This window comes from Balaenoptera physalus (genome assembly GCF_965194825.1).
Source record: "Balaenoptera physalus genome assembly, chromosome: 8".
Classification (NCBI taxonomy): domain Eukaryota; kingdom Metazoa; phylum Chordata; class Mammalia; order Artiodactyla; family Balaenopteridae; genus Balaenoptera; species Balaenoptera physalus.
In genome coordinates, this window is record NC_138887.1 from 62181421 (window position 1) to 62203400 (window position 21980).

A 21980-nucleotide genomic window follows, 5' to 3' on the forward strand; every position below is an offset into this window, starting at 1 on the left:
CCTTTCTCAGTTTGTCACTGATATGTACATCCCATAAGGAGAACAGAATTTCTCAAAGTAACATCACAATGTAATTAGAAATCAGAAAGAAGAAGCAGTAGAATCTCAAAAAGGAAGATTTATGAGACAACCTACAGAATGGGAAAAAATAATTGCAAATCATATATCTGACAGACTTGTATCTAGAATATATAAAGAACTCTTATAACTCAATAATAAAAACATAAATAGCCAAGTTAAAAATAAGGAAAAAATCTGAATAATCATTGGTCCAATGAAAATATACAAATGGCCAAAAAGCACATGAAAAAATGCTCAACATCATTAGCCATCAGGTAAATGCAAATCAAAGCCATAATAAGATACTACATCATATCCACTAGGATGACTACAAGCAAAAAGACAGACAGGCAAGATCTTTTTTGACCCACCTCCTAGAGTAATGAAAATAAAAACAAAAATAAACAAATGGGATCTAATTAAACTTAAAAGCTTTTACACAGCAAAGGAAACAATAAACAAGATGAAAAGACAACCCTCAGAATGGGAGAAAATATTTGCAAACGAAGCAACTGACAAGGGATTAATCTCCAAAATATACAAGCAGCTCATGCAGCTTAGTATCAAAAAAGAAACAAACAAGCCAATCAAAAAATGGGCAGAAGACCTAAATAAACATTTCTCCAAAGAAGACATACAGAGGGCCAACAAACACATGAAAAGATGCTCAACATCACTAATTATTAGAGAAATGCAAAACAAAACTACAATGAGGTATCACCTCACACCAGTCAGAACGGTCACCATCAGAAAATCTATGAACAATAAATGCTGGAGAGGGTGTGGAGAAAAGGGAACCTTCCTACAGCTGTTGGTGGGAATGTAAATTGATACAGCCACTATGGAGAACAGTATGGAGGCTCCTTAAAAAACTAAAAACAAAACTACCATATGATCCAGCAATTCCACTCCTGGTCATATACCTGGAGAATACCATAATTCAAAAAGATGCATGCACCCCAATGTTCACTGCAGTACTATTTACAATAGCCAGGGCATGGAAGCAACCTAAATATCCGTCAACAGAAGAATGCATAAAGAAGATGTGGTACATATATACAATAGAATATTACTCAGCCATAAAAAGGAATGAAATTGGGTCATTTGTAGAGATGCGGATGGACCTAGAGGCTGTCATACAGAGTGAAGTAAGTCAGAAAGAGAAAAACAAATATCGTATAACATTGCTTATATGTGGAATCTAGAAAAATGATACAGATGAACTTATTTGCAAAGCAGAAATAGAGACACAGACATAGAGAACGGACGTATGGATAACAGGGGGAGAAGGGGGGACGGGATGAATTGGGAGATTGGGATTGACATATATACTCTTTTATGTATAAAATAGATAAGTAATGAGAACCTACTGTATAGCACAGGGAACTCTACTCGATGCTCTGTGGTGACCTAAACGGGAAGGAAATCCAAAAAAGAGGGGATATATATATAGGTATAGCTGATTCACTTTGCTGTACAGCAGAAACTAACACAACACTGTAAAGCAAGTATACTCCAATAAAAATTAATTAAACAAGAAAACACAGACAGACAGACAGTAACAATTAGTATTGGCCAGGATACTGAGAAATTGGAACTTGCACACACTGCACTTAGGACTGTAAAATGGGCCAGTCCCTTTGCAAAACAGTCTGGAGTTTTTCAAATGATTAAACATAGAGTTACCATAAGACCCAGCAATTGCACTCCTTGGTATATACACAAGAGAAATGAAAACATATATACTCAAAAACCTGTACACAAATATTCACAGCAGCATTATTAATATTAGCCAAAAAGTAGATATAATCTGAATGTCTATTAACTGATGAATGAATAAACAAAATGTAGTATAGCCATACAATGGAATATTATTCGGCAATAAAAAAGGATGGAATAATAATACATGTTCCAACATGGATGAACCTTGAAAAGTAAAAGAAGTAAAGGACCCAGCCACAAAAGAAGTAAAATAAGCCAGTCAGAAAAGATCAAATATACTGTATGATTTCACTAGGTGAAATGTCCAGAAAATGGAAATCTATAGAGGCAGAAAGTTTGGGGAAAATGAAAAGTAACTGCTACTGGGTACAGAGTTTCTTTCTGAAGTGATGAAAAGGTTCTAGAGTTGCCTGTAAAACTACACAATGAGTGCTCAACTCTGTGAATATGTTAAAAGCCATTGAATTGTACACTTTAAGTAAGTTAATGTTATAGTATATGAATTATATCTCAATAAAGATTTTATTAAAAAATATAGTTTCTGTTTAGGGTGATGAAAGAGTTTTGGAAATAGACAGTGGTGATGGTTTCATGACATTGTAAATGCAATTAATACCACTAAATTGTACATTTAAAATGGTTGAAATGGAAAATTTTATGTTATATATATTTTACCACAATAATTTTAAGAAAGTGAAGAATGGAAAAAAATAACTTACTTTCCCCAGTTTTAATTATGAGTAGATTCTTCCTTCAGTAGAATCACTTTGTCCAAAGTAGGAAAATCCCACATCTAAAATATTTTATCAGCCCATAGATAAAGGAAGTATTAACATGATTTTGGAAATTTTATTGAAATAAATCAATCGGTATAACATTTAAAAATTGTGTAAAAGATATTAAAATCAAATGCATTCCCTTTTCAGTTTTACAACTTATAAACTTCGTATATTTGTGGTTCTTAACCTGCCTTAACACTGTTTTTGACAGATGATGTTTGTTAACTGCTTTGCTATTTCCTGTTGTGAGGAAACTGACTGTTACACTTCAGGTTTTAACAAATAGCATTTCTACTAACCTTTGCTAATTATGCTGTGCCTGGATTTTGCGTAACATTTCACACTACATTTATTCTCCTACTTTGATTTTAGAGCAACTTATTTGTAAGAAAGTGAATTTATATACATTTCATTTTGACTCACCAGCCAAATCTGATTGTGTTGCGTCTAATCCAATTCTACAGATACTTAAACAGAAATGCACATTGATGTGACTAAACTGAATACTTAAATATACAGCACCTCTTTCAGATTTCAACAGGAATGCAGATACACAGACATACATACAGACCAAGCAAAAACAGCCTAGTGCACGCACTGTAAAAGCCATGTGCTTTACAATAAATATTTCTCTGCAAGTCTTTTCAAATACACAGAGAATTATTACTTTAACATGATTGCATTTGAATGTATAGCACTTTGATGGGTTTAGTTTAAAGCAAGTCTATTACCACAGAAAGAAGAGCAAATGTTCTACCATAGTGCCGTTTTATATGAAATAAAACATCAATATCGGAGATGAAAAAATTAAAGCATCAAACAATAGTAACTCTGTCGTCAATCAAGCTTATTTCAGATAAATGAATACAGAATTTCAAATCTGTGATTACTCATACTTACATTCTTTTCACTTGACAATCCTGAAAATCACTTTACCTAAAAATTTTGGTTCTAAATGTTAGGCTCATTAATTAAAAGAATTAATCCTTCTAAGCAGTTGTCACTTAGAAAAGGCATCCTGAGAAACAGAGTAACAATACTTACATGAATTATGCCTTGATTTTTAAATTTTTTTATATTTATAAACATAAATAATATTATATATGGTGAAAATCTCATTTTCTATGATGAAAAATAAATGTTAATCTTTTTAGATGAGAAAAATAATGACTGATGCACAATGGATGCAAGGGTCAGGAGACTCCAGAAACTATATTTTTTATAAACATAAAAAAAAAAAAAAACCCAATACATTTATTAAGTGCACACTTTGTGAAAGACATTTTCTTAAGCATTTTACATACTTAATTTCATTTAACCCTCACAAAAATTTTGTGCAGTAGGTATTCATTATGTATAGCCACTTCATACATGAGAAAGCTAAGGATGAAGAGATTAAGTAGGCTGTGCAAATGTGCAGGAGTAAGAATTCGAACTAGGATTGAATCCAAGTCCACGCTCTTTCCATTACACCATTCTTTCTTCTACGAGTAAACATTCTATCATTTGCTAAAATAATTCAGTAGCATCAGTTGTTGCAACTGTAAAAAGGCTCGGGGAATACCAGGCATATTCCTGAAGTCTGACTGGTTAAGCTATATTACCCAGCTAGGAAGGCGAAATCATACTTAGGCAGAGAAATCCCTACTTTTCCAAGTTTGACACATCAGAACAAACAAGAAATCAAAACTAAATTAAACTCAACCTTAACATTTATATTTCTTAAAGTCCTATTAATCCAACCAGCAGAGGCATGTAATAATACATGGAAAACAGGATGCTAATTTTATAAAAACAATTTCTACTTGGATTCTGCATGTTGTATATTTCCCACTCTGTATGTATCTTGTACATGTACTTGAACATGTCTTTTATAGGTGTACATTTAAAAAAATTACTCCAAAAGAGAGCTCATCCAAGGTCATCTCATTGGTTAATTTACTTTTTAAGTTACAGTGAGGTTTGTTTTTTGGATACCAATACTTTTTTTTTTTTGGCAATCTGAATTACATTTATTTTTAAACAAGTGGGGGGAATATTGAGTGTCTTGAATGTTGTGTGCAAAACTGATCCACGTCACCATCTCACCGTCACAACTGAACATGGCAAGGCGGGTACATTGGTTTCCAGCATCACAGGCAACACTGCATGTAGGTTTTTTAATGAATAATGTAAAGTTCAGTGTTAAGGCAGCTGGTACTAATGCTGCACACAGGCTTAGCTCCGTGCCCATTTCAGGAATGAGACGGTCAGCACTTGAAAACAAACTGTGAGAGAAGAAAAGAGGAGCCAGCATTATCTGACAAAAACAATGTGTCAAAATATTTTCCCTTTCACACACACAAAAAGAAATACTGGAACATTTAGAAAAACAAAGCACCATCCCGCCAACTTCAGCCTGTTCTTTAACAAATATTTCAAAATACTGATAAATAATAGTGACTGCAAGCAGAATTCCAGTGCCTGAGCCGATGGCCCCGACGGAAGTCAGCCAACACGGACAGGGCGCCGATGCACAAGCCCCCAAACGCAGCCGCCGTGGGGATGTACCTATTAAGCTCATGAACCATAGAGGTATCCCTGTGGCCCCTCATTACCATTTGCTGTTCTTTAAGCTGTTTAGCTACATCGTTGGCTGAGGAACCAGACACCTCTATCCACATCTTAGAAAAGAATGCACATGATCCCAACATGAAGATGCTATAAACAACCACATGGACAGGATCCTCAGATATGGCGCCCATGGACTCAGAAGGAGAACGGTAGTAACAAAGGCCCCCCACTGGGTAAGAACAAGCAGGTCCTCCCCAACTGACATCAGCCCACTGTCCTGGTAAATTTACTAAAAAGTTGCCTGGTAAGTTTACTAAAAATCGAACTGACAGCATCTGGGAAATAACATACAGGTTGGACACCAGGGCCGACTGCAGGATGATGGGGATGTTGGAGGTGCAGAAGAGCTTGGGGTAGCTGCTGTACTGCCCTCGGTACTGGGCCGACTTAATGGGAAGATCCACACGAAATCCCTGAAAATATATAACAGCAAACACAAAAACTGTAGCCATGAGGTTCATGAGATTGGGTAAATTCTGACGATAGAAAGCCTCCCTTAGAGCTCGACCTTTGTCTGTCTTGGTGGCCAGTAAATGAAAGACAGCTATGACTGCACCCTCAAACTCAGTACCTCTGCCACTGTTAATGGTAGTGGGACTAAAGGCCTTCCAGACAATGGTTTCACAGAAGTTGGTGGCAATAAAGAGGGAAATCCCAGACCCCAAGCCGTAACCCTTCTGTAGCAGCTCATCTAACAGCAGCACAATCAAACCAGCGACAAACTGAATGATGATTCAGATTCCAGCACCCATTTCAGCGGGATCCCCATACACGTCCGTCATGACATACACAATGCCTTGCCCAATGGTAATGATCATACCAGATAGTTTTGGGGCTCCAATGAATAGGGCTCTGTCTTTGGGTATATCTCCAACTTCAATGACTTTGGCTTCAGCTAACAACTGCATAATCAAACCAGATGTTACAATTGGGGATATACCCAATTCCATTAAAGTTCCTCTGTTGAATGCAAGAATAACTCTCATCCAGTAGAAAGGATCTGCAGAATCTGATGACATGATTCCAAATAGTGGTATCTGACAACATACTAAGAAGATGAAGAGTTATAGCAGTCCATAGTACCTTCTCTCTAAACTGGATTTTCCTTTCAGGTTTCTGAATTTCTGGTAGAACTGCACAGAAAGGTTTGATAACTTCTAAAAATCTGATGCCAGTGGCGGCAGCTAGGGCCACCCGGCGGGGCCCAGTGACCTCGGCACGGCCTTCGCTAGGGTCCCGCGGCTTGGGCCTCGGCGCCCGCTCCCGACACGCTCCGGCCAGCCCCACCAATACATTAAAAAGTCATTTTTTAGGGAAAAAAATATATATGTACATACATATATAATTATAAAGGTAATATAAGCTTACTCCAACTACACAAGAATGGGTCTAATTCTTACTGAAACACTTTTCTCTTAGCTTTCCCAACACCCATTCTCCTCAGTATTTTCCTCTTGACTCTCTGGCTGTTCTTTCTCAGTCCGTCTATGAACGTCTCCTATTCTACTCAAGTTCTAGGTTTCAGAGCTCCCTAGGGGCAGGTCCTGGGCTCTCTTTCTCAACATTCCCCCCCTAGGTGATCACATTCATTCACAAAGATGTGAATACCATCTGCACCCTGATAATCCCCAGATTTATACTGTAAGCCCAAACCTCTACTAAAAACCTCCATTACTACATAAAAGTTACTTTGTCTAAAAACTGAACTCTTGATGTTCCCCAAAACCTGTTCCTTCTCTAGACTTCTATATCCTCCACCCTATGGCTCATGCCATCGGACACTTACTTAATTCTAGGGACGCTCCTTGTCCCCATATATAATCCATCACCATATCCCCAAATACATTCTAAATGTGCTCACTTCTCTCCATTTCTACTGTCACTACTCTACTCCAAGTGACCACTACCTCTTGCCTGGACTATTTATTATTGCTCTAGGCCATATCCTACAGATTCTCCTCTTTAATTTAAAGACCAGTGAGGTCGTTAAGTTAAAACAAACAAACAAAAAACAGATACTATCATTCCTCTATTAAAACTCCTTCAATAAATTCCCCTTGCACTTCAGAACAAAATTCAAACTGCCAAGCCTTGTATATTCTGACCTGCCTGTTCCTATCCAATTTCATCCCAGTTCTTTGCTCCTCTCTGTACTTCAGTGATACTGGTCTTCTTTCAGTTCTTCCAGTAAGCCAAAATCCTTTCTGCCTCAGGGCTTTTGCACATGCTGGTTCCTCTACCTGGAACGCTTTCCTCCACTTCTTGCCCAGCTAACTCTGAATCATCGTTCAAGTTTCAGCACAACTATCACTTCCTGAACCACCTCCTACCCTAAATTAGTTCCCCCTTGTGAATTCTCTCTCACAGCATCCTTTTCTTTCATATCACTCATTACAATTTGTAAGTAAATACATATGTGTGTGTGTGTGTGTGTGTGTATGCATATGTGCATATTAAATGCCTGGCTCTTCCACTAGGTTGTAAAATTCACGAAGACAGGGACCATGTCCATCTTGGTCACCTCTGCATAGCCAACACTTTACATAGTGTCTGCACATAATGGGTGCTTTATAAATATTTGCTGAATTAATCAATTAGTAAAAAGTCTCCTTCTCCACCAACATGCCGCTCCTCAAAGCAACCACTGTAAGTTGCTTTCCAGACATGAAAACATATGATTAAAGGGTAAAGAGTTCAGGAGATTGGTTCAAGACGGCAGAGTAGAAGGACGTGCTCTCACTTCCTCTTGCGAGAGCACCGCAATCACAAATAACTGCTGAACAACCATCGACAGGAAGATACTGGAACTCACCAAAAAAGATACCCCACATCCAAAGACAAAGGAGAAGCCACAATGAGACGGTAGGAGAGGTACAATCACAATAAAATCAAATCCCATAACTGCTGGGTGGGTGACTCACAAACTGGAGAGCACTTATACCACAGAAGTCCACCCACTGCAGTGAAGGTTCTGAGCCCCAGGCTTCCCAACCTGGGGGTCTGGCAACGGGAGGAGGAATTCCTACACAATCAGACTTTGAAGGTTAGCGGGATTTGATTGCAGAACTTTGACAGGACTGCGGGAAACAGAGACTCCACTCTTGGAGGGCACACACAAAGTAGTGTGCGCATCAGGACCCAGGGGAAGGAGCACTGACCCCACAGGAGACTGAACTAGACCTACCTGCTAGTGTTGGAGGGTCTCCTGCAGAGGCGGGGAGTGGCTGTGGCTCACCGTGGGGACAAGGACACTGGCAGCAGAAGTTCTGGGAAGTAGTCCTTGGCGTGGGCCCTCCCAGAGTCAGCCATTAGTCCCACCAAAGAGCCCGGGTAGGCTCCAGTGTTGGGTCACCTCAGGCCAAACAACCACCAGGGAGGGAACCCAGCCCCACCAATCACCAGACAAGTGGATTGAAGTTTTACTCAGCTCTGCCCACCACAGCAACAGCCAGCTCTACTCACCACCAGTCCCTCCCATCAGGAAACTTGCACAACCCTCTTAGATAGCCTCATCAACCAGAGGGCAGACAGCAGAAGCAAGAAGAACGAAAATCCTGCAGCCTGGGGAACAAAAACCGCATTCACAGAAAGACAGACAAGATGAAAAGGCAGAGGGCTATGTACCAGATGAAGGAACAAGATAAATCCCCAGAAGAACAACTAAATGAAGTGGAGATAGGCAACCTTCCAGAAAAACAATTCAGAATAATGTTAGTGAAGAAGATCCAGGACCTCGGAAAAAGAATGGAGGCAAAGAAAGAAATGAAGGAAACGATAGCAAAGATCAATAAAATTAAAAGCTGGTTCTTTGAGAAGATAAACAAAATTGATAAGCCATTAGCCAGACTCATCAAGAAAAAAAGGGAGAATACTCAAATCAATAGAATTAGAAGTGAAAAAGGAGAAGTAATAACTGACACTGCAGAAATACAAAGAATCATGAGAGATTACTACAAGCAACTATATGCCAATAAAATGGACAACCTGGAAGAAATGGACAAATTCTTAGAAATGCACAACCTTCTGAGACTGAACCAGGAAGAAATAGGAAATATGAGGAGACCAATCACAAGCACTGAAATTGAAGCTGTGATTAAATATCTTCCAACAAACAAAAGCCCAGGACCATTCGCTTCACAGGCGAATTCTATCAACCATTTAGAGAAGAGCTATCACTTATCCTTCTCAAACTCTTCCAAAATATTGCAGAGGGAGGAACACTCCCAAACTCGTTCTACGAGGCCACCATCACCCTGATACCAAAACCAGATAAAGATGTCACAAAGAAAGAAAACTACAGGCCAATATCACTGATGAACATAGATGCAAAAATCCTCAACAAAATACTAGCAAACAGAATCCAACAACACATTAAAAGGATCATACACCATTATCAAGTGGGGTTTATCCCAAGAATGCAAGGATTCTTCAATATACGCAAATCAAACAATGTGATACACCATATTGACAAACTGAAGGACAAAAACCATATGATCATCTCAATAGATGCAGAAAAAGCTTTTGACAAAATTCAACACCCATTTATGATAAAAACTCTCCAGAAAGTGGGCATAAAGTGAACTTTCCTCAACATAATAAAGGCCATATATGACAAACCAACAGCCAACATCGCCCTCAATGGTGAAAAATTGAAACCATTTCCGCCAAGATCAGGAACAAGACAAGGTTGCCCACTCTCACCACTATTATTCAACATAGTTTTGGAAGTTTTAGCCACAGCAATCAGAGAAGAAAAAGAAAGAAAAGGAATCCAAATTGAAAAAGAAGAAGTAAAGCTGTCACTGTTTGCAGATGACATGATACTATACATAGAGAATCCTAAAGATGCCACCAGAAAACTACTAGAGCTAATCAATGAATTTGGTAAAGTTGCAGGATACAAAATTAATGCACAGAAATCTCTTGCACGCCTATACACTAATGATGAAAAATCTGAAAGGGAAATTAAGGAAACACTCCCATTTACCACTGCAACAAAAAGAATAAAATATCTAGGAATAAACCTACCTAGGGAGAAAAAAGACCTGTATGAAGAAAACTATAAGACACTGATGAAAGAAATTTAAGATGATACCAACAGATGGAGAGATAGACCATGTTCTTGAATTGGAAGAATCAATATTGTGAAAATGACTATACTACCCAAAGCAATCTACAGATTCAATGGAATCCCTATCAAACTACCAATGGCATTTTTTACAGAACTAGAACAAAAAATCTTAAAATCGTATGGAGACACAAAAGACCCTAGATAGTCAAAGTGGTCTTGAGGGAAAAAAATGGAGCTGGAGGAATCAGACTCCCAGACTTCAGACTATACTACAAAGCTACAGTAATCAAGACAATATGGTACTGGCACAAAAACAGAAATGTAGATCAATGGAACAGGATAGAAAGCCCAGAGATAAACCCACGCACTTATGGTCAACTAATCTATGACAAAGGGGGCAAGGATATACAATAGAGAAAAGACAGTCTCTTCAATAAGTGGTGCTGGGAAAACTGGACAGCTACATGTAAAAGAATGAAATTAGAACACTCCCTTACACCATACACAAAGATAAACTCAAAATGGATTAGAGACCTAAATGTAAGACCGGACGCTATAAAACTCTTAGAGGAAAACATAGGAAGAATATTCTTTGACATAAATCACAGCAAGATCTTTTTTGATCCACCTCCTAAAGTAATGGAAATAAAAACAAAAACAAACAAATGGGACCTAATGAAACTTAAAAGTTTTTGCACGGCAAAGGAAACTACAAACAAGACGAAAAGACAACCCTCAGAACGGCAGAAAATATTTGCAAACGAATCAATGGACAAAGGATTAATGTCCAAAATATATAAACAGCTCATGCAGCTCAATATTAAAGAAACAAACAATCCAATCCAAAAATGGGCAGAAGACCTAAATAGACATTTCTCCAAAGAAGACATACAGATGTCCAAGAAGCACATGAAAAGCTGCTCAACATCACTAATCATTAGAGAAATGCAAATCAAAACTACAATGAGGTATCACCTCACATCAGTTAGAATGGGTATCATCAGAAACTCTACAAACAACAAATGCTGGAGAGGGTATGGAGAAAAGGGAACCCTCTTGCACTGTTGGTGGGAATGAAAATTGATACAGCCACTATGGAGAACAGTAAGGGTCCTTAGAAAACTAAAAATAGAATTACCATATGACCCAGCAATCACACTACTGGGCATATACCCAGAGAAAACCATAATTGAAAAATCCACATGCACCCCAATGTTCACTGCAGCACTATTTACGATAGTCAGATCATGGAAGCAACCTAAATGCTCATTGACTGACAAATGGAAGAAGATGTGATCCATATATACAACGGAATATTACTCAGCCATAAAAAGGAACAAAATTGGGTCATTTGTAGAGACATGGATGGATCTAGAGACTGTCATACAGAGTGAAGTAAGTCATAAAGAGAAAAACAAATATCGTAAATTAATGCATATATGTGGAACCTAGAAAAATGGTACAGATGAACCAGTTTGCAGAGCAGAAATTGAGACACAGATGTAGAGAACAATCGTATGGACACTAATGGGGGGAAGTGGCATGGGGGTGGGGGGTGGTGGTGGGATGAATTGGGAGATTGGAATTGACATGTATACACTAATATGTATAAAATGGATAACTAATAAGAACCTGCTGTATAAAAAAATAAATAAAATTAAATTAAAAAATTTTAAAAAACCGTGTAAAGAGTTCAAACATGAACACATTTTAATGTTTTTTTTTCATTTTAATGTTTTTGTAGTACAAATTTTTACATTTGAATTAAATCTAATAAGAATAGTTTTAGAAAGATAATTAAACATAAATAGGGCCTAGATCATAATTAAAATATAGTTAAAAAAAAAAAAGTTGTGATTTGACTACAAAAAGTACATGTTACATAGAAAGAGGCCATTACCATGTAGACCTTCAACATACCAATAAAAATTTGCTGAGCATCTATCATGCACCATGTCATGTGGAGCACGTCCATAATGGTTTAACAGCAGCATTTTATCACTATAGTAAGTTTCACGAGGAAGGTGGTAAGAAGGATTTCTTCAATAAAACTATAATTATAAAGTGATTAATTGTATTACAATAAAAAAGAAAGCATTTTATTTAGGAGTAAAAAATAATTTTGTCACTTTACAAAGGTGTTAAATTTTTAATAAGTTGATTTAATGTCTTATACTTAGTAGTCCCACTTTCAGAAGAAGAGATATGCATGTTTTGCTCAGTCCTTATCACATCAACGGCAGTTAACTGAAAAATCCAAAATTATTTTTTAGCAAGCCAATGGTTTCGTGTTTATTCACGTTAATGTTGGCTCAATAGGCAGAGAGGACCAGAACTGTCATTCTAATGTGGTTTTTATTTATTTTTAAATTGAAGTATAGTTCTAATTGTTTTAATTCGTTGCATTAAAAATCTGTTAAAAACAAAAACAAAAACAAAGCAAACCTCCTACTTTATTTTTCCTTACACTTAAAAGAGGAATTCAAAGTTCCTCTAGTAAGTTCAACACCTGGGGGAACTTCATTAAGCGTTATTCCCTGAAATTACCGCTTCACGGTGCAAAATAGGGGCTTCATAATCTGAAGAAGTTAATGTAACGTGCACCGCTGCTCAGGGACTCACAGTGGCACTGGGAAATGCTGCCGTGCCATTACCTTAATTAATGTTTCCATCAAATGAATGGAGTGCAAAAAAATAAAAAATAAAATCATGCCTAAAAGTCAGGGTTTAAAGGATTTGGAGAAACAATGAATTCCTGATTTCAACATTAGCTGAGGAAGACTTTAATTTCTGCTCTCAAACAGTCTTTAATTCTGGTAGCTACATGTCAAGACATAAATGGATGCTGGATAAAGTTCAAAGATACTAAAATGATTAAGGAATCTGTTGACTGCTACATGTAGTAAACTGTAAAAAGTGTTATGACACTTCAGGATGGAAAAGGCAATGTAAAAGGCAGATTATAAGACTGCATAGTGTTATGAACTGTTATGAAAGGTATATCCTACTCGAACTTGTTCGCCAAATTTCAAAATTCTAGAATTTAAGATTTCTACAACAAAGGCAATACCAACTTAAATTTTGAAATAATTTAAGACAAATAAAATATTATTCTAAGTGGTGGAGAGAACACATCAATCTTGTAAGAAGCAGTGTAAAACTAAATTTTAATAGTTTGAAGGAGGATTTGGGTGATTTTTATAGATTTTATGGACTTAAAAGTAATCTTGCAAATATATTTGGGTGGGGATAGAGAATAGCTGACTTTTAAAGGTTGTTATTACAAACAATAGTCATAAATTCTCACAAACCTTCCTTTGAGGTGAATGCAAAAAATACAGGTCTGGACCAAACACCAGAATTCTTTGCTTCCTGTTAAAAAGTTGCTACTGGCCAGTTCTCGAATGAAAGTGTTCGCAGAATTTCAAATCTGCCTCATGCCTTGAACGTAGGAGCAATTCCAGGGTTTCAAGAATTTTTAACAATCAAGGGAAAGAAGGGGGTTCACTGCATAATAATTAGATGCTAAACAGTCTTGACTTATTTAAGCTGCCTTTCTATTTTCCCCATTGACACAGGAACTATCAAGTTTACTCAGATTTCTCTTTGGGCAAGTCCTGGGTAACCTTCTGTGCTCCCCTGTGTATAGACATATATGTAGAATCTGAACATCTTTATAAGTTTCTCCAACCAACCACTGGCAAGCTGGGTCATTTCTTCTACTCTTCATGAATTCATCATCAATCCAAAGTGACAATTTTAAAATCCTATAGTTTCTCTGAAGATCATGAAGTATCTTGATTAGTACAGCCTCACAGTTTTTCTTTTTTACATATAAATTTTAAGAAAAACTAGCTTTTGATCCTAATGTAAATATTCAGATTTTCTAAAGGTACTGCTTAACTTGCTATGTTATTAGAAACACCAGTCAGCTTCCTTGACAAAACTGATCTTGAGGAATCTAAGTTTTGAAAATATTTCTGACTGTTTTTAGACAGCAAAGGTGCCGAGGTCAAACCATACGGCACAAGAGTAAATAATCTGTTGCTTCAAAGAAACACTTGTTGAGCTACTGATGTGTGCTACAAAGAACTATCTCATTTTTTGGAGCACTACATGAAAGGGCAGGTGTTAGGAATGGGGAAAAATGCCAAATCTCACTTGAGGTTACAGCAGCTTACTGACAATATGGTGAATGTCACAGGGACCAGGCAAGGTAAGGACAGTGAGATATAAATTGACTACGTGATTAAACCTTAAATGCCTGATGAGACAGCAGTTCATTACTAAGTATTTATAGGGTCTCATCTGTGGTGTGTCAAATTAAAAATCTGATATTGTAACAAACTATGCTAACTTTCTACTTTAAAAATACATTAATCTAAGCTACTTAAGGAATACCTATGTAACAGTTAAGCAATACTTTATTTATTTTAAAAGTTTATAATTTGTTCAGATATTGTGCCAAAAATACTGGTGCTGAGAAGTAAAAATAATTTCTTACCCTTTTCCCTAAAATTTCTGCCAGTTCTTTCAGGAATTCAAACAACAAGATTTCATTCCCTATACCCTGTCTCCTTCTTTTTATTTCCTTTCCCTGTTCTCTATCTCACCTGGGAATGTTGACCGTGAAGCCAATGGCTTGACCTTTGGCAGCTACCATCTAATTCCAAGTGGAGTCATGTCAAGGCAACTGCACACAGCAGGTGTACAAGAAATGCTGGCACTTTACCATCAAGGGCAAAGACAGTGCCATTTTTGAGCATTAGCACCACCCCAGAGTGGATGGGGTGGGTTCTGGCCTGCAGAAAATAGGAAAGCAGGAAAAACACATAAAGAAATGCCTGTGTGCTTTGTGGCTAAGGAGCCACAGCCCTAAGAGTAGCTCAGAAAAAGGGCAAATTATTGGTAAAGCTAAAGCAAGGAAATTTTCTTGATGCACAGTATGTGGTTACATAACCGTAAACCATAGCATATTTGGTTACAAGGACAAATAAAGTTTATTTATATTCATTGCTTAATGAAAGTTTTTATACATCCATATTGTTGTGCAATACTTTAATATTGATGCAGCACCTAGTGTCAATTGACCTTGAACAACAGTCCATTAAATATCACCAGGTCCTGGTTGAGTCAGTGGTTAGCATCAAATACTACCCTGAGGTGTCCAACTCGGAGACGATTTAAACTTTATGACTTTATGAATATAGCAATGATTTATTTCTTGGCACTAAGGGCACAGGGAGAACAAGCTTCTGTTTTGTTTGTTTCAAGTCAGTGAGTCAGATCCAATACTGGAAAAATTTCAAAAGTATACTAAATTCTTCCAATGCCTACACTAGGCTTTGGTCCTATGTTAAACATCTTTAAGAAACTGGATTAATTATTTCAACAGCTAACTACTATTTAACATTCTATAGACCCTTTTATCAATTCAAATAACTATAAACCCATATGTATCAAAAAGACATTTTTCTATTAGTCTGGCTTTAGAATCTATCATCTCAATTGATAACATGAAAAACTGGGTTTGTTGTTGCTTTGTTTTAAGGTGACCAATAAGATAAAGTTTTATTAACACTGGATTTTCCATCACATAATAATGGCTATGGTTTCTTAAAGACTCAGTATATGTAAGTGTTGGGCTAAGTTGTTGACATGTACTGTCTCATTTAATCCTTACAACAATCTGATAAATTAGGCATTATTATTCCACTTTACAGATAAGAAAACTGAGGCACAAAGATAGTAAGTAAGTGACTTGTCTAGACCAACAACTAATTAATGTCATGTGAACCAGAGCTGGATTCAGGTCTAATATGCTCTGAGGTCTAGCTCCTGGTCACTAGGGTGGACAGTTTTCACTGGGCTCTCCTACTGTAATTCACCACAGATAACTTGCAGGAAATTATTTGGTCCAATTAGCCAAAAGGATTACTCAGACTAGGCCCCTACCAAGCATGAAACACCATTCAGTAAGGGAAGCCTCGATTAAACCCCAAGATGAGTTCTGTAAGTTAAACCTACAGACGTTTATTGAGCGCACGCAAAAGAGATGAGAGGCAAAGCCAAAAAAACAGACCTCATTTCAAGAAAAAGAAAATATTCAGGATTAGTTAAAAAGAAGCAAATGTACCAACCTTATTATTAGGGTGTTTCTACATTTTATCTTAAAATGTGGCTACTATAAAATTATGCTACCTGCCCACATTCTGCACTCTTTCTTAAGTTACTGTATACAAAGAGACAATATAACAAGCTTTAAAGAGACCAGTTCGGCAAAAACTTGTAAGTCAACAAAGCAAAAATAATTACTTTCTGACAGATGAAAATATAAGGGTAATTAAAACTTTACATATCTGAGTGTATACATTAAAATAATAGTATGACCACTGGTGTGTCATCAAAAATAAATAAATAAAACTGTCACAGGTGAAATGAATCAGATAACACTGAGTATTTCTTACTGATTTAGTTTTTCATCTACACTGTGGTAGTAGTTTGTTTGCTCCAGGCTTCTGATCCCACAACATGACTAAACATTATTTGCTCTGGAGATTAAGTGATGGACAAAACAAAACAAAACAAAGCCCAGATTTAAGAACTTGTGGTGGGCTTGGGCAGAAGCCTTGGCATTCTGCTGGAGAGAAGGAGAAACTGCTATTGAGTGAGCACCCATTCTGTGCCCGGTGCTGGGCTGAGTACTTGACAGAAGTTATTGGATCTAAACACTTCAGCAGCCCTACTGAGACCACGTCATCCGCCTCCTTTCACAGCTGAGGTAAATGAAGCCCAGAAAGGTTAATTAACTCACCACAGTCCCAGCGGGCAAGCAGCAGAGCTAAGATTCAACTCCGGATGTCTGACTCACTAGACAATGGGGTTCCCCAAAAATTAACATATAAAAATTATACATACATATAGTAATCTTAACTCCTTTTTCTCCAAAAATGACAGGATTCTCAAAATGTACCTTTAGAAAAGCTGGGGGGCAGGGGTGCGACCCAATCCAAGGAAAGGAACACCCTCATGGAGTGAGGCAGCTACCGTGGCTGGACAAGCAGTGGGGTCTGTGGGGCAACCAGAGTCCCGATGACCTCCAGCCACCCCAGTTGTTTTCAGTTTGTTTCCTACCACCGGGGAATGGAAAGTGACCGGCCATTGGAAGCCAGGCTCCAACAGTCCTGGACGCGTTGGCAGAGGACGGCATCTGCCTTCTGCATTGTGGAAAAGCTCAGAGACACAGTGGCTCTCACCTTAACACACTGAGGAATGAGTCTGTTGCTTCCTATTTTGCCCTGTCACTCTATACGAAGACATTAAGAAAAGAATTTTTGGATTCAAAGAGAGAACTTTAAAAAAAAAAAAAGAATAATTTTTGGAAGAAACATTGATAGGAACCAGATAAGATGAAGAATAACATGTTCTGTGAAGTGAAAACAAGTAAACAAGAGCTATCATACACATCAATAAGATAATTTGAAAAGCACATTGGAATAAAACAAAGACAACTAGATGTTTGAAAGTATTGAGTGAGCAGATGCCATCTAAATAAGCAGAACTCCTCCCTCTAAGGACATCTAGAAACTCAGCAGGTGAAAAAGCATTTAAATCCACCTTCATCAAACTGGCAGGTAGAAAAATGGAGCTATAATCTGAAGGTCCATGGTTTCGCACAAGAGCTGGAACTTAGGAGGAAGAAATGTAGCAATCTTAAAACTGAGCTACAAAACATCCAAAGCGATCAGTCTCAGGAAGAGGATCTGATCAGCAGACATCTTCAAAGACCAAATATCTGAGGTCATAGCTAAGTAGCATTCATCTGGGAACTGAGGAGAGAGATGGCTAACTTATATCAGGACTTAAGTGCAGCCTGAGCTACTAAGAACACTGAAAACTCCAACTGCAATCAGGAAAGCCTTCATCCCAAGAGAAGGCATTGAAGTCACTGGGAAGGACAGCACAAAGTCCATTTGACGCAATGCTCAAAAGACAACCCTCTCTCACTACACGGCAAAGCACTTTGTTATAAGGATCATAGCTTCCCCTTTACCAGGAGATATAAAGATTTTATCAGACAAAGCAATTCTCCAATCACAGACAGATAATGAGAGGACCATTCCTAATGACAGCACAAACTTTCAGGAACATGACTCCTATGGCAAAAAAATCTATGGGAGCTAATTCATGGGTGTTCCCAAGAGCTCCTAAATTGAGTCAGGTAGTCTTTGGGGAGATTAGGAATAAGACTTTTGGGTCAACATAACCAAAGCTGCCTTCGTAAGAATTAATTCTGAAGAGATTCATATCTGGAGACGAGGATACGAGACTTTCCCTACTTGTTCTCTAAGAAACGTGTATAACAAACTATAAAAGTGGACTTAGATTAAAAATTTGCTGAAATCTTTAGTCTTTAGTATAGAATATATATTTTTATTATATGTATTAAAGTACAATATGTACCAATATATTGTCCCTTTAAAAATTACCTTTATATTATACTATCTTTCCTTCAAATTTGATCCCTTTACAGGATTTTTCCAGCTATAATATCTGTGCTTTCAAGAGTGGTATGCTACCAATCAACCAATATCAACTTTCCTCTTTGACTGACCTTGCAACAACATTCATTTAGGGTATAATCACTCTTCACGGACAAATCATTGTCTATTAAACAGTAATTTATTTGATGTGTTCCTGGGAATTTTTTTACATCACTGGTTTTATGAAACCCAAGTGTTCCATGAAAGAAACTACAAAAATAACACCACCCTATTCACAACATACTTGTTAAGCATACTTTTATGAATATAAGTAAAATACTTCATAATCTTACATTTACTATATAATACAATTCAAATTGAATTAAAATGCTTTTTGATATCAGAGTCTTAGGTCTTAGCTATTCCCTGAACATTGTGGGAGATTGGAAAGCATTTTTAGTTAATGCATTTGGGATTAAAACCACTGCATTTTGGATGAAAAAATAAAGTTAATTGGCATATTTTGCTTCAATGACCAAAAGAAACACAAGGTAGCAGTGCAAATTAATGGAGATGACAGGTAACTCTTGCATTTTTAAGGGGGAGAATGGAAGAACAACGAAGATTATACAAGCTTTCTAGGCTAGGCATTTGGTTTCAGCATGGTGTGGTAAAGGGCTTCATTCTAACCATATGCCTCACGCTCTTGAATATCTATGATGAAACTTCAAATGAACAGTAACGTTTATATACTTTTCCACAGAATGAAGAATGACAAATCTTTTGAATTTACTTAGGTGAAAGCCAATTAGGAGAGAGATTTAACTCTGGAAAGTAAAAGCACCAAAATATAGCTTAATTAAATAGGGAAGATAACTTTAAAAGCATAATCTTCCTACATTCATGAACTTCTTAAGGGTTCAAATCTAAAGGCCTTAAGTTAAAATAAAAAATCTTAACAATAACAAAGGCTACAACCCCCAAGATTCAGGAACCAGAGAATTTCTGGGAACTGAGAGGAGAGTCACCTCCACACTAGGGGAAATCTAATGGCTTAATTTGACACCGCATTCCCCAAATCCCACTACCATAGACTCAGCTCTGAGACTCCATGAGCTAACGACAGTTTCCCTAGGATTACAGAACCAGGACAGTTATCTCAAAAAGAATGCTCTAAGTTAAGCCTATAGTTCTACAGTAACATTATAATAACTTTGCTAATAATAACATGGATCAAAAGTTTTTTTAAAAGGTAGGGAAGAATAACCCTATACTTTGGAATTAAAGCATATACTGCTAATTCTTAACTATAACAAAAAAAAAGAAAAGAAAAAGGCAATTACAATCCTTTGAAAATGCGAGGAAGTTAAAAGTTCAGAATTATCTAAAAGAACCAGAAATTACACTCATATTTTCTTCTCTAAAGAGAGGTATTCATATTATGTATGACAGACATCTCTAATTTTATCAATAAGTGGGAAGTCTGTCTTGGTCTGCTGTATCTGGATTCAAGACATTTCCAAGCTACTAATACAAATGAAGTATATTAAGCATATAAAATACATAAGTATAAACAATTCACATGTTTTTATAAACATTTAAAGAAAGGTTCAGTGACAGAGCTGAAACTTATTAAGGTACTTGAGCAGAATACCTAACTTCAATTGACATGAATGGCTAGCAGTAAAAACTGCCCTGGGATTAATTGTACACAGTGGCTGGTGGCATACCAGCCTGTGTATGCATAATTACCACATATTGCTATGTTTTCTGTGTAGCACCTATTTCATGTGATCACATTAATTTCAAAACATGAGCAATGGCTATTACTAACAAGGGGACCACAATTCTAATTTAGGAATATGAAGTTTATATTGGTTTGCTTTGTTTTGCAGAATAACAATTGTCATGGCTGGGTGAAAGATATTCTCACTAAACCAATAAATAAAATCGACAAAGGAAATGCATCAGTGAAGCACTCAAAATGTCAGCCTTCAGGGCATACTTATAGCCTAGTAGTTTCTTCAGAACTATACACCAAGACCACTGATGTCCTTCCGAGGTTTAACTTGGCATTGAGCTGATTACCCGGAGACTCCGGAGTTTCCTGCCAGATAAGGGACAAACATACCAACTGGGTATGGTGTGCTACTTGCTGCTGTTTTAAAAAACAATGCCAGATTGCAACACTCTTTGTGCACAAAAATGCCTGACATTTCTGGCTTAAGACCTTTTGGGTCTAATAAATAACTCCATTTCTAATGACAGAGGTTTCTTTCATTGATGGATTTATTAAATAAATAAGCAGTTCATCAGTTTACAGAATGTGTTATTTCACACAATTTAATATGAAAGAACTAGCAGGTGGTACTATTAAGAACCATCAGTAGTAGGAATTGTTTCATAGATGACCAACTTAATCTACATTTGGAACACTGCCATCCTTTATAAAGTTTTTCCATATAACACATTCAGAGTTTTAGTGCCCATCTACTCAGGGTGTTTATGAAATCCTTGTGCAACTTTCAACTTGACCTATCCCACTGAACTATATTTTATGGGACTGTGTTAAAACTGCTGTGTATTCATCCAGACCACATTCTTTAAAGGAACTTCAAGCCAGGATCATGAATGCAATTTATGAAATCACTCAGCAGCAGCTGGAGAATGTTTTCAATGAGGTGGAAAATCAGACTGAATGTTGATCACCAAAAAAGGGTGGTTATGTTGAAGTCCATAAATTTAAACTGCAATGTTAAAGTCTTATTCACACTGATTTAAGTCATTTTTATTTTTTTTCTGTCACAAATACAACAAAGATTAAGGTTTAATGTTAACATGGAATTTTAAAAACACCCAAAATGGCTCTGATGTTATACATTTCTATTAGAAATTTTTATTATTTTTCCCATGTTAGAAGACTAATAGCAACTCATTAGAAAACGTTTTACAGCATCCTAAAGGGCTAAAATATATTTTAGAGATCACTGATTCTCCAATTGACTTAGGCCATGTTTGTAAAATTGTACTATTTATAAAAATGTATTTTTATAAGCAAACCATTTCCTAATGGTTTGTGAAAGGAGAAGAATCAGTGCAAGAGAGAGATTGGTTAACATGTTAAAACAGAACATGACTAGATGCAATGCAGCAACCTGGATTTGATCCTGGGACAAAAAAAGGACATTAGTAGAAAAACTGGTAAAATCCAGATAAAGTCTGTGGTTTAGTTAATAGTATACCAATGTTAAT

The 21980-nt window shown here is 36.9% G+C and overlaps 1 protein-coding gene and 1 pseudogene across 4 annotated transcripts in view; both read right to left on the minus strand.

Moving 5' to 3' along the window:
- UMAD1 (UBAP1-MVB12-associated (UMA) domain containing 1) overlaps positions 1 to 21980 on the minus strand; it is a 240728-nt gene that overhangs the window by 133146 nt on the left and 85602 nt on the right. The gene's annotated exons all lie outside the window — the stretch shown is intronic.
- Positions 4925 to 10415, minus strand: LOC309665462 (protein transport protein Sec61 subunit alpha pseudogene; annotated as a pseudogene). Its single transcript has one exon. The product of its transcript is annotated as a protein transport protein Sec61 subunit alpha pseudogene (transcript).